Source organism: Nomascus leucogenys, chromosome 3 (genome assembly GCF_006542625.1).
Source record: "Nomascus leucogenys isolate Asia chromosome 3, Asia_NLE_v1, whole genome shotgun sequence".
Taxonomy (NCBI): Eukaryota; Metazoa; Chordata; class Mammalia; order Primates; family Hylobatidae; genus Nomascus; species Nomascus leucogenys.
In genome coordinates this window covers 76,570,827-76,583,057 of record NC_044383.1, presented here as the reverse complement: position 1 = coordinate 76,583,057, position 12,231 = coordinate 76,570,827, and the positions used below count along the sequence as shown (strand labels likewise).

Genomic DNA, 12,231 nt, shown 5'->3' with positions numbered 1-12,231 from the left:
GAGGCCACCTCAATTGTCATCTGAGAATAGGACTTTATGCAATATTTGACAACCCATCCATTACTTTTTCTTAGTCGGGCAGCATTTTTGCACACCTGCTTGTGCCAGGCATTGTTCTCAATGCATGGGATGTATCTGTGAACAAAGCAGACAAAAATTTCTGCCCTCTTAGAGCTTCTATTCTGTTGGAGGAAAACAGAAAATAAGCAATAAACAGGCAAATTATAGTATGTTAGAAGGTGGTAATTGCTAGGAAAAAAAATTAAAAACAGAGCAGGAAAGAGGAGGGCCAATTTGGGGATAGGAAGAGGCTGCAGTTTTAAATTAGGTGCTCATTGTAGGCCTCCTATATTTCTAGTCCTTTGTTATTGTTATGTTGTTGTTTTTACAGAATGTTGTGATGATTTACTATTGCAAATGAATCATCTTTGTATAAATTAAATACTGCATGAAATGAAAGGAGTTCAGCTAAAGGCGAAACCTGATTGCTAAATGCTTGCAAAAGGATGGGAAGTTGCTCTCGCCCTTGTATGGCATTCTCAGGTTATCTATTCTTAGTTTAGTTTCCTTTTCCAAAAATGATGTTTATTATATAGTCTTCGAATGGAACATATCGCTGACACCTACTGCCATGTGTTTATAGTTAAACATAACTAGCCTCCCTTCTTACAAGACCAAGAGGTTCATCCAGAATGTTTCCCTTTAAAAGTCCTAAGAAGGCTCTCCTGGTTGGCTTTCCAGCCCATTACAGTGATAGATTTTGCAGCCCTCTTAGTCTAGCCATGTGGAGAAACCTAATGTTTTGGGTAATTCACCCCTTTAAACATGTGCTTTGTGTTTTGGTGGTGGTTGTTTGGGGCTGTGGTGTCTTAGGCATGGAGCTTATTATATCCATATAAATTACAGATTGCAGACACTCCGCCCCAAATAGCATTGGATTTATGATCCCTAGCTCTCCCTTTGCAGTGCCGCTTCTCCTCATGTCTGCTGTGCAACCTGACTTATGGTTGAGCCTGCTTCAAGTTCTCCCTGCTGGTTTGTCCCCTTTTCCGCAGTCTGTCTTGGTAGCTGACTGGGAGGGGCCAGCATATGGGTTATCCCATTGTCTGTGGCTGTAGACAAGAGGCTCTCAGTGGGTCTCTTTCTACGGACAGGACCCTGCCAAAGTAACACTTGTGCTTCCTGTCCAGTACTGACTAGCGCAGTGCTATTCAAAAGGCAGGCTAGAACTAGGGCCATCAGAATGAACACATTTTGAGCATTGGCAGATATACTTCCTCCCTTCCTGGCCTGTTGTTCCCCATCACTCACCAGATTCAGAAGGTGCAGTGCTCCTTGGGAGCAAGGCTGGGGCGCTTAGAGAGAGGGTCCTTTAAAGAGGAAAGGGGCTACCCTGGCTCATTATGAACTTTTTGGGTTCTGAACCTGCCACTCATTATTCTGAATTGTGCAGCACATGTCTGTCACCTCCCTAGTATAGAGTGGCGTTGAGAAAGTCACCTACTCCTTCTAGGTCTAGTTTCTCATCTATAAAAGGAGTAGATTACTCTTCAAATGACCTTCAAAATTGCTTCCACTTCTGATTTTGTTTTAAGACACTATTGACTACACTTCTCCTAAAAATTGATCTTTTTGACGTGATTGGGCTCTTGAGACTTTTTTACCCTTTGTCCTGATCTGATTCTCTCCATGAATCAATTTTGTTCATCTCATCTGTCACTCTTCCTCTGTATGATTTGTAACCTGCATTTCCTCTACTTCTGGCACTTTTCTGCCAATGGAACCTGCAATTCTACTCTGCAAATAGCTAGGGTTGTTTCCTCCCTCACTCCCAGCCAAAATACAGCTTTTATAGTGGTGTCTCTGAGTAGGGAGTTTGGCTGTTGAGAAAAACATGCTATAGCCCAAAGTCCCTATTTTAAAAGAGATAGAGGTTGGAATGATATGTTCTTTTTAGGGTGTGGATGTTTTAGGCTCCAATGACCATAATCAAAATAGATCTATAACCAAGCCATAAAAGGGTAATGTATGTGAATTTTCTCATAATATGAATCCTAACACAAAAGCAGTTACAATACTTTAAGCGTAAATTGCATAGTCTGCACCATGATTTTTTCAAAATTTGTCTTACGAACCTCAAGGAGGAAAATGTACCCCACCGGTTAGGAAAGAATTATTTTCTCTAGGCTCCATAACATAGGAGGGGTGTTTCATTTCCCCAATGCCTTGTGCCTGGGAATACTGATAGATTCAGCCATGTTTTAATAAAATTCCTCTGTAAGAATATTAGCATGGAGAGAGATTGGTATAAATACATGACTGTGCCTGGATTTTGAAGCTAAATCCTCTCTCAGATTGCTATTCACTTAATTGCCACAATCTAAAATTTATCTGTTAGTGTTTCTTTTCTAATTGTTACTAGTGTGATAAAAAGAAAAACTCTTATTTATATATAGATTATTTGTTTCAGGACATTAACTGAGAATATAGTATTGAAATGACTTGAAATTGAAGGAATCAGATTTTCTACTGCTTATTTATTCAGAATATAACTTACCCAGCAGGGTCTGATTTAATTTATTTTGAGGAGTAGTATTTAGAAGCAGGATTACTCTTATTTAGGAAAAGAATCTGGATCTTAGATATACAGTGACTTGCCCAGAGTCACCTAGTAAATGAAAAAACTACAAGTCACCCCTTGGGCGTGTGATTCATGATCTTGACTATGAATTGATACCAGTACTTTACATGAAATGGCCATACTCTGGAAAATTATATTTTTAGAAATAACCTTAATAAATATACTTGCCTTTCACAGAATATTAGAACCAGTTCCTCCTTATCTTCATGGAGGAGCATACTTAATGATATATGTACTGATGAAAAACTTATTTCTTCTTATTTTTAAAAACTTCCAAGAAAGAATGTTTCATAGCTCCCTTCATTCATCCACTCGGGTGCTTAATTAGATGTGATATGAGAATGCTCTCTTTCTTATCTAACTTGAATCCCTCGTGCTGTAGCTTAAGTCTGTTTTCTCTCACTCTGCCTAGGATGCCAAAGGCAGCTAATCACCATTATCCATAGTAGTAGTCACAAAGTCCTCCTTATGTTTGAAATGTTAGCGCTATAACTGACAGTAAACATAACCCCCAAGTATCAGTAAATTATAAACTAGAGAAGAGGGACTAGCTTGTAGTAAATGTAGATGACATATTAGTATTTAGTTGTGATGAATGAATAACACTAAATAATGTGACTTAAGCACTAAGCAGACTAAATGAAAGGCATTCTTCTGTTAACTCATTCACTTAAATATTTATTAGGCATCTACTTTGTGATGCTATGCTACATTCAAGACTTTCAATGAAAACGATTTTTAAAAAGTAAAACTTATTAAGTATATTTCTCAGAAATGTGAATGTACAATAGCCTAATATTAACAAGATAACCCTGTGCCTTATCTAATCATCCTGTGGAGTTTACCCATATTTTGGAGGTGGGGCTGAAAAATAGTCTAATTATTAGAACATTTATGTTTATTTTTACAGCTGCCCTATTACTAAAATAGGCAGTTGGCATCAAAATTTTACCCTACACAGTCACTGAGCCCTTCACCTGGAAGCCTCTTCATTTCAGCATTACTGTTGAAGAGTTACCTGTGTCTTTTCTGTGTGCATTTGAACATGTGTGAGCATGCAGCCAGTGTAGCACTACAAGACGTTTATCGCTAGAAATAAATTACAGAGTCGTGCAGCATGAAAATGATATGCCCGGGAATGCAGAACACAGGGTTACCTTCTGCCTTCTTTCTTTATCATAGACAGCAGAGGCAGAAAGGAGAAAGAGATTTATTCTAAAGCCATTTGAAGCTGACCAAGCAATTTATAACAGATGAAATGGTGATTTATTGCTGCAGAGAAAATAATGGGTGTTCTTGCTAAAAATGCCATTAATAGCTTTATTGTTTAAAGTGCAAATTATATTCAGCAATTTGTTAGTCCTCTTTGGAGGCAAAGTTGAAGTAATTCAGTGTAGGCTTTTAGCAGAAAAAAGGACAAAGTAATTAACAAATCGTAAAAGAATTCATTCACCAAGATTGGCTGATAGTTGAATTCTCTGTCTGAACTATAAAGACATAGGAAAAATTTGAATTTAAGAAATACAAGATGACTCAAGTATTTGTTTAAAACTGAAAAGCCGTAAGGAAGTTGGAGTTGGGACACTACAGATTTAGGAGTATGCCTTCTCTTGCTGTGTCTGCAAGATGTGATAGTCAACCAGAGAAAAACTGAAAATCACATAGTTCCTACCCTTACAGATCTTACTGTCTTATGGCAGGAGCAGATAATACAGAATTAATTAAAATGTATAGCAGAGGCTAGAGTGGTGGCTCATATCTGTAATCCCAGCACTTTGAGAGACCAAGGTGGGAACATCGTTTGATCCCAGCAGTTCAAGACCAGCCTGGGCAATGTAGTGAGACCCTGTGTCTACAAAAAAAATTTTGTTTTTAATTAGCCAGACATAGTGGTATATGCCTGCAGTACAAGCTACTCAGGAGACTGAGGCAGGAGGGTCACTTGAGCCTGGGAGGTCGAGGCTACAGTAAGGTGTGATTGTACCACTGTATTCCAGCCTGGGCAACAGGGCAAGACTCTGTCTCAAAAAAATAAAATATATAGCAGGAAAGGGTCAGTATTTCAGGAAAGGGACACATGAAATGATTCCAAGGAGGAAAAGATGACATTCAGAAGATGACATTTGTCAGTTTTAAAATGCCTAGGATTTCTGTAGCCATGGTTTGGGTTATAAAACTGTTCCAAACTGATAGAATGCCAAAAAGTGGAAAGATCTATGCTAGTCAACACTGAGTAGGCCCTTTGATGCATCTGTTGCCATAGAGTGACAATAAATTCTAGTTCGCCTAGATGGACCCTGGTTCTACCTGTCTTCCTTGTGTAATTATTGATAGCTCCCTCTTCTACTCTTAAAAGTGTCCCAGTTTAATGGTAAATTATACAGTAACTGTGGTAGCCATGAAAATGCACCGCTCAGCTCTCTTGCTTTAGGCAACACCGCTGACTGACTGACTGACTGACATCCCAGCTGCTGCCCCTCTGAACGCACCACTGTTTTGGCACCAAAGCTATGCTTCCCAAGGGCTACTCCCAGCCATTGACCATGCATGGTGGGGGTGCTAAGTAAGGCATGCCCATTCCAGCAACACAAGGGATCCTCCACTGAGAAACTTGGGCTCAAGCACTCCCCACTGACATGGCTAAACCCTTCTTGGAACTATGCTGCACTCCAAGACACTTCACAGCCTATCCTTCTCCCTTTCTCCTCTCCTTCCCAGGGGCCAGACCTGCATCTCGATCTGAAGGCTTTTCTTGCCTCCTCCTGCACCCTTCCCCAAGAAATCTCTAGCACATCGAATCCCATGTTAGTGTCTTCTTCTCAGGACATTTGAATTAATGAAGTGGCCCTAGCAATTGATAAGTGTTAGATATTAGATGTGAATAAGACTAGAAAGTAAAATTGAGACTATATTGCAGGCAACTTTGAAAACTGCATGGAAGAATTTGACCTTTAACTCCGTAGACTCTGAGGCTCCATTGAGGAGGGTTTATCTGTTGTAAAATAATTATTATTTGGTCTTGCCGATGATGTAGAAGGGTAATTGAAACAAGGAAACCAGTTGGGAGGGTACAGCAATTGTGCAATAAAAGTCCAAACTAGAGTAGTGCATGTGATTATAAACACTGGCACGGGCATGAGAGACACTGCAGGGGTGGGCTTGGTTGCTTATCACTGTAGACAGGGATAACTACAGAGAAGGCTCTGGTGCTAATCAGACCCCTCGGGGATGATCAGAACAATAAGAAAGGGAAGAGGAGGAGACCTAATGTTTTCATTAACCCTGCAGTGAGAAAAGTATTGGGGGCTTGAAGGAGAGTAATCATGTCTTGGTTTCTACAGGTAGCTAACAGGTGATTAAGACCTCCCATTTAATGGCATCTGGACTGTCTGCTGCCCATTTCCCAGACCAAAGAGAGGTGATATTGCAGTGCCTGCTCTTCTGTTCCTCCCTAAATAATAACCAGGATAGCAGCAGCTCACTGTTAATGCTAAGGACTTCTGGCAGTTCAAGGACAGACTAATTGGAACCCGGTGAAAGATGCAGGCTGTGTTTTAGAAGGAAAGGACCCCACATTTCTTGATATCTTTAGAGCAGGATGAAAAGATTTTCATCTGCCTATATATCCAGAAATTGGATTTTTGTAATACCACTCTTCCCTTCTCTCCATCATGCACGGGGGAGCTGGCCTTTCCAGTTCCATGAATATATCCTTTTGAATGTTTCATTTATGCTGGGTTTTACGATGGGCATCCCCCATGTTATTGACTCACCAACTGAGATGTTTGATGCAATTGAAACTCCAGATGCCTCAGCTGATAAGTAACCTGTGTGAATCGAGGTATTTCTCTCAGGAGATCAAACAGAGGAGACAATGGGTAGCACGGTAGGAAGAAGATGGACTTTGAAATTTATCCTGAGAGCAAATGATAGCTCTGTTACTTGCTAGCCCTGAGACCAATGCTAGTTACTTTAACTTCAGTGTCCTTAACAGTGAGTTGGGAGTACTGGTATTTTCTGAGTTCTTTTGAGCATTACATGAGTAAACATGAGCCTTTTACATAGAAGTGCTAGAAAAAAATGTAGGTTACTTGCCCCTTATCATATCTCTGTTATCCTAATTTTCTTAAGTTCTTATTTGTTCTTGTTCCCAAACCCAGCATCACCTGGGACTCACAACTCTGTTGAACTCACACTCTCAAATCATACATCTGCATCACTTCCACTCCACCTACTTACTCAGCCCTGCTGGGGCAACCCTTAGCAGCCTGTGTCCCTCTCTTGTTCTGCCTGCTGGGATGCCTTGCCTAGCTTTTCTGAGGTCAGAACATTCCCACTCTGGAAGCATTTGGTTCTTCATCTCTCAAATGAGAGAAGCAGCTCAGGGAGCTAGAAGGCCCTTCCAGCCCTGCTGTTTCATAGGTCCCTGTACACGAGACCACCACCTGATTGTGTTCCTTTTTCAAAACCTATTACTGATTTTTCTCTTTATCAAAAAAACATGTTTTTATAAAAGATGTTTTCAAAAAAAGGCAAGTAAGGAAAGAATCAAAACACTTATAATTTTACCATTCCTGAATGTGTCTTACAGTGCTGACTGTAGGTGTGCGTGTATGCGTGTGTGTGTGTGTGTGTGTGTAAAACAGACACTTAACCATTACATTCCCACTTTTTGGTCACATCTTTTTAAATATTGTAATTTCTTGAATTTTTACCATGTCACTTGAATATTCCTCTAGAGCATCATTTCAGGTATCTGTCTAGAATCCATGTATGAATGCTTCATGGCTTATTACTGGACATTTTCCCACTGTTGTCTGGTTTTTCCACTGTTGGAAACAAGGCAGAGCATTATGAAAAGTGCAGCAAATAGCGTCTTCTGTGTATCTGTCTTTTCACATATCCTTGAAATGGAATTACCAGATCGAAAGGCATGCATATTTTGAATGTGTTTGGTACAGTATTGTCATATTTCCCAGCTGAAAGGATGGACCTGTTCATTTCCTCCCCTCTGGGCATCTGAGGCTTTGACCACCTGGTTTCTGATTAGATCAGTAAGTCCTACTTGGGCACGGGAGAGAAAAAATAACATTTTTCCTCACTGGGGTGGATCTGGCTCCAAGTCTCCTATGTTTTTAAACTCCTTGAATGGAAAATCTTTCTGGCTAGTGCACGATGCTTCACTATTTGTCAGCCACTAGCTCTTCTGCCTCCTGTGAATTGCCACCTTTAAGTCAATGAGCTGTTCCTTTAAAGTTGGACCCTTTGGGAAGAGCCTCTCTGTACCTCTGTCTCATCAAACTAGAGAATTTCATCTGTGTGTGTGTCTGTAATCTCATCTCATTTTGCAACAAGATTTTCTATTTTCTCTGTTATTGGCCTTTTGATTTAATGTTTTAATTTGGCATGTAGGTTCTTTGTATTACTGTTTTGGATAATTCATGCCATTCTAGATAGAGTATTCTGTAACATTTTTTTGAAGCATCATTTTGTGAAAGATGTCCTACAGACCCAAATTATTTATTTGCAGAAACAAAAACAAGATGAAAAGCTGTGCACTTGTGATAACCAGATAACTTTATTTTTTCAATTACGGTGCTCAGGAGAAAACTGGCTGTTCTTTTATACAACAGGATGAAGATAAGCACAATTTTTTTTTCTAATTGACTATCTGGCACATGGGTTGTTGCTTAAACAGGTTGATATAGCACATTTCCTAATTTTTAGGGATGTGAACCCATATGCTCCTTAGAAGAAGACTAGGTGGGTTGGCCTTGCCCCTTCCAAACAATGAAGCTACTGTTGTAGGGTACCCTCATGCACCCGGGATCCAGGATACCAGCGAGTGGCTGCCGCGGAACGGCTCTCCAAGTGTGCTGTTACGGCAGCATGTGGGAAGGCTTATGGTATAGTGATGTGACAAGCTGCGAACAGCAGATCAGAGAAAAACGTGAGATAATTTAATTGAGGAGTTTGGAGAGAGGACAGCTGAAGAGCAGAGAGCAGGGACGTGGCAGAAAAAGGCCATCTGAGGAAGGGATAAATTATGAAATAACATTCTGAGGACAGGGTGAAAAGGGTGCTTCCTCATTCTCTGGCAGTTTGGGTCAGTTTCCTACCCTCACATGCTTTGCAATAAGGGAAATAATTTATTTTTATTACTGCCCCTTCTTGCAATGGCTTTTTTTTTCAATATTGCATATAGCAAGTCACCCATTTCTATGTAAGAAACCAACTTCCTCTTTTTGCTGGGTTTGGTATTTACTGTTTCTGCTGTATTCTACCCTTTCGGGAAAAATTTTTTTCTTTTTTATTTAAGTAGCAGTAGAAATGAAAGAGTAGGATCGAGCTATGATATGTTCACTTTGACTTATCCTACGTCTCCTGGAGGCTACTGCAAGATTTTTTATTTCTTCACTGTCATTGGCTCTAATATCTGAAATGAATAGTTTTAATCTTCATTCACAAACCACTTGTAAAGTTAGTTTTAGAAGTTATTTCTTATAGTTTACTCCCAGATTTTCCTTACAGGACAAGTGTTAATTTAACATTATCCTATCTTTTAGTAAATCTTAATCCTAATATCTGAGTGCTTAAGAAACAACAAAGAGAGATCAAAAAGAGTTTACCTAGAAGTATTAACGTATTTGATTATTCACAGTGAAACAATTCACCTACTAATTTTTCAATTTTCTATTTTGTGTATATGTTGAGACCAGTCATGTATTTAAGTACATGTGATCATCTTGTTTAGAACAAGGTCTTGGAAGAGTTGACCATCAGTTATGGGTCATGGAGTAGTTAAAGCCATTTCAGACACTTCTGATTTTATATTTCATTTTAGAAAACTTTTGTATATGCCAGTGACAGAATCTGTGCCTCAGAATCATATAGAATCATCAACTTTGGTCCTTGAGGACAGACACCACTGGAAAACAAGGATGAATACACAGAGCGCATGCACGCAAGAGAGAGAATGCTAAATAAATATACTCTGCTTTGTGTTGTGCTCAATTAACACATGTGGTTTGTCCAAAAGGCAAGCCATAGGAATCAGAGTCATGACCTTGGTCAGTACATTATGTCATAGAGTCCAACACAGTCATGCAACATCACTTCTGCGGGTCGTCTTTGGTCACACATGGTGATGAAAGAATATTGATTCTAGCTTAGATTTAACCCCAAATCTCACTACCCCTAAATTTAATCTTAAAAATAAATTATTCATCTTTCACCGCTTCAGAATTCTCTTTCTGTGCACATGCACATAAGTCTACACAGAATTTAATGTAAAAATTTTAAAGCAAAAATTCTAGCTTCAAACTCTTATTGAAGTTTAATGTGTTATTGGTTACACAGTTGAAAATATAAAGTGTGGTTGGAAGTCAAAGAGAAAAAGTCACAAAACGACATTGCCAGACACACAAGGACATTGTCTTCCTCTCCCGGTTTCTCCCCAGCTGCCCTCTACACTGTCTTCTCTTACTTAAACCCATGTGTTTTACCCCTCTGTGCAAATCCAATCATGTACTTTCGGAAGATGATATCCTATTCTTTGTAGTGGAGTGGGTCAAGATGTCCAAATTAGTCAGAGGGAGACTTAATGCGTTCACATATTATAATATGAATGATTTGATTTAAAGACCTGGCACACCAGTCATATTTGGGAGAATGTCACTTCACACAATTTTAAAGGATATATCTGCAGAAAGAGACCCTCGAGGGAGCTTCAAGAAGCCTTGTCAAGCATTTTTCCATCATTCTGGGAGAGCTTTGATCCTATTTTAAACTCTTCACTGAAAAGTTTATATGTGTGTGAACTAGTTTCTAAAAAGCTGACTATGTACTAGTTTTGTAAACACTTTTTCTCTTCACTTGCAACCCCCACATCTTCCTAAGTTTATCTCGAAATGCTTTATATTACCCAAGCACTAGAACAAGATTACAGACATTTTCATCTAAGCTAGTAGCAGTTAATTACCGATCTTTGTCTGTGTTTCAGCACTTAATACTATTTTGACAGGAGTTGCATACTTTCTGTCTTTCTGGATTTTTTAAAGTGCTCTTATGAGTAATTTGAGAAATTCCAAGTACAGATTAGATGAGCTATTCTTTCCTTTGTTGCTTTCTTCTTCTTTAAACATTTAAAGAGGACCCACTATGTGTCAGGCAGTATGCAGTTATGCTTGTCTCTCCCACATACAGTGTCTGATTTAGTCTCTTCTTACCCTGAAACTGCACCTGCAATCACCACCATAATCTCAGTTTATATGTGGTTTATTTGGGGGATGGAAGGGAGTTGTTTGAGAGAGTGGTATAGAAAGGTCACGATCTCTGGGAACTATATCCATTTTTATTAGTCATTTCATCTACAAGGATGTTGCTGCTCCCATCTTTATTTGTCTGGTTGGTAAAATCCAGACAAATAAATGGAAGAGAAGTTGGTTAATGGAAGAGAAGTGCTTTACAATCATGGATGATAGCTCTCTGGGATCTTTCAACATAAGCATGTTTCTGTTTCTTTTGAAAAACCTGTGTTTACTCACCTGCATTGTAGGTGAATAGGAGGCCTAACTCCCCAAATGGAGTGTGTCAGGAAGGATCATGGATTTATTTATGTTTGCTTCTAGAATATTTGTAAGAAATTGGTTTTATTACTCTCTTCAGTGGGGCTTACTCAGCCAGTCATTGTTTAAATATCTCAGGACTGTCATTCTGAAACAGTGGTGTTCCTGAAGGTGCTTTCCCGAACCTGAGGAGTGAAACCTGCCCCAGATGTGGGCAGGCCCAGCCAGGATCTCCCTTTTTTGGCTCAACCCCTGCTTTTTCCTCCTTTGGGGCCAGACCCATGGCGGCTCTGCCAGTGCCTTACTGGCCTCAGGGATAATGCTCTTTCTCTTTCAGCTCTTCTCTTGGCTCCCAAACTTTTCTCCTTCTCTCCTTCCTCCCTCCCTCCCTCCTTCCCTCTGTTTTTCCCTCCCTCCTTCCCTCTGTCCTTCCCAGTCCTTCAGCAAACATTTATTGAGTGCCTACTAATTACACAGCACTGAATGAAGTTCTAGGGATCCAGAGCTAAATAAATAGACTTTTCTTTGTGTTGTACACAATTAACAGATGTGGTTTTCCCAAAAGGCAAGCCATCGGAATCAGTTTTTTAAATAAAGGAAAAAATATCTCTAAATGAATCATCTCTGTATTCCTATTTAGAGTTGCCATCAAAGTAGTTATAGGTGAGCATTTTCTAGCATGAAAATTTTTCAGGATGACATTCACCCAACAGATATTTATTAGGTGCTTGGTGTGCCAAGTTCTGTGCTGGACACTGGAAACATAAAGACAGGTAAGATCAGGCCCCTTTCTCCAAAGACTTGCCTTCTAGCAGAGGAAAGAGTTCTATAACATACATAGTAATGTCATAGCAGATCTCCACAGGGATGCTGAAGAGTTCATATTTATGAGTGTTGAGCAGGTTGGGGGCAGGAGTTTCATTCACTGCTGTATTTAAAGTGCCTGAGACAGTGCCTGACACATAGTAGGCTCTTAATATTAGTATTTGTTGACCAACCAATGGGGGCAGCCCTCAGTCAGGG

The 12,231-nt window shown here is 39.7% G+C and overlaps 1 protein-coding gene across 2 annotated transcripts in view; it reads left to right on the top strand.

Annotated features, from left to right (window-relative positions):
• The window catches only part of BACH2 (BTB domain and CNC homolog 2), a 374,233-nt gene that overhangs the window by 147,431 nt on the left and 214,571 nt on the right, over nt 1-12,231 (top strand). The gene's annotated exons all lie outside the window — the stretch shown is intronic.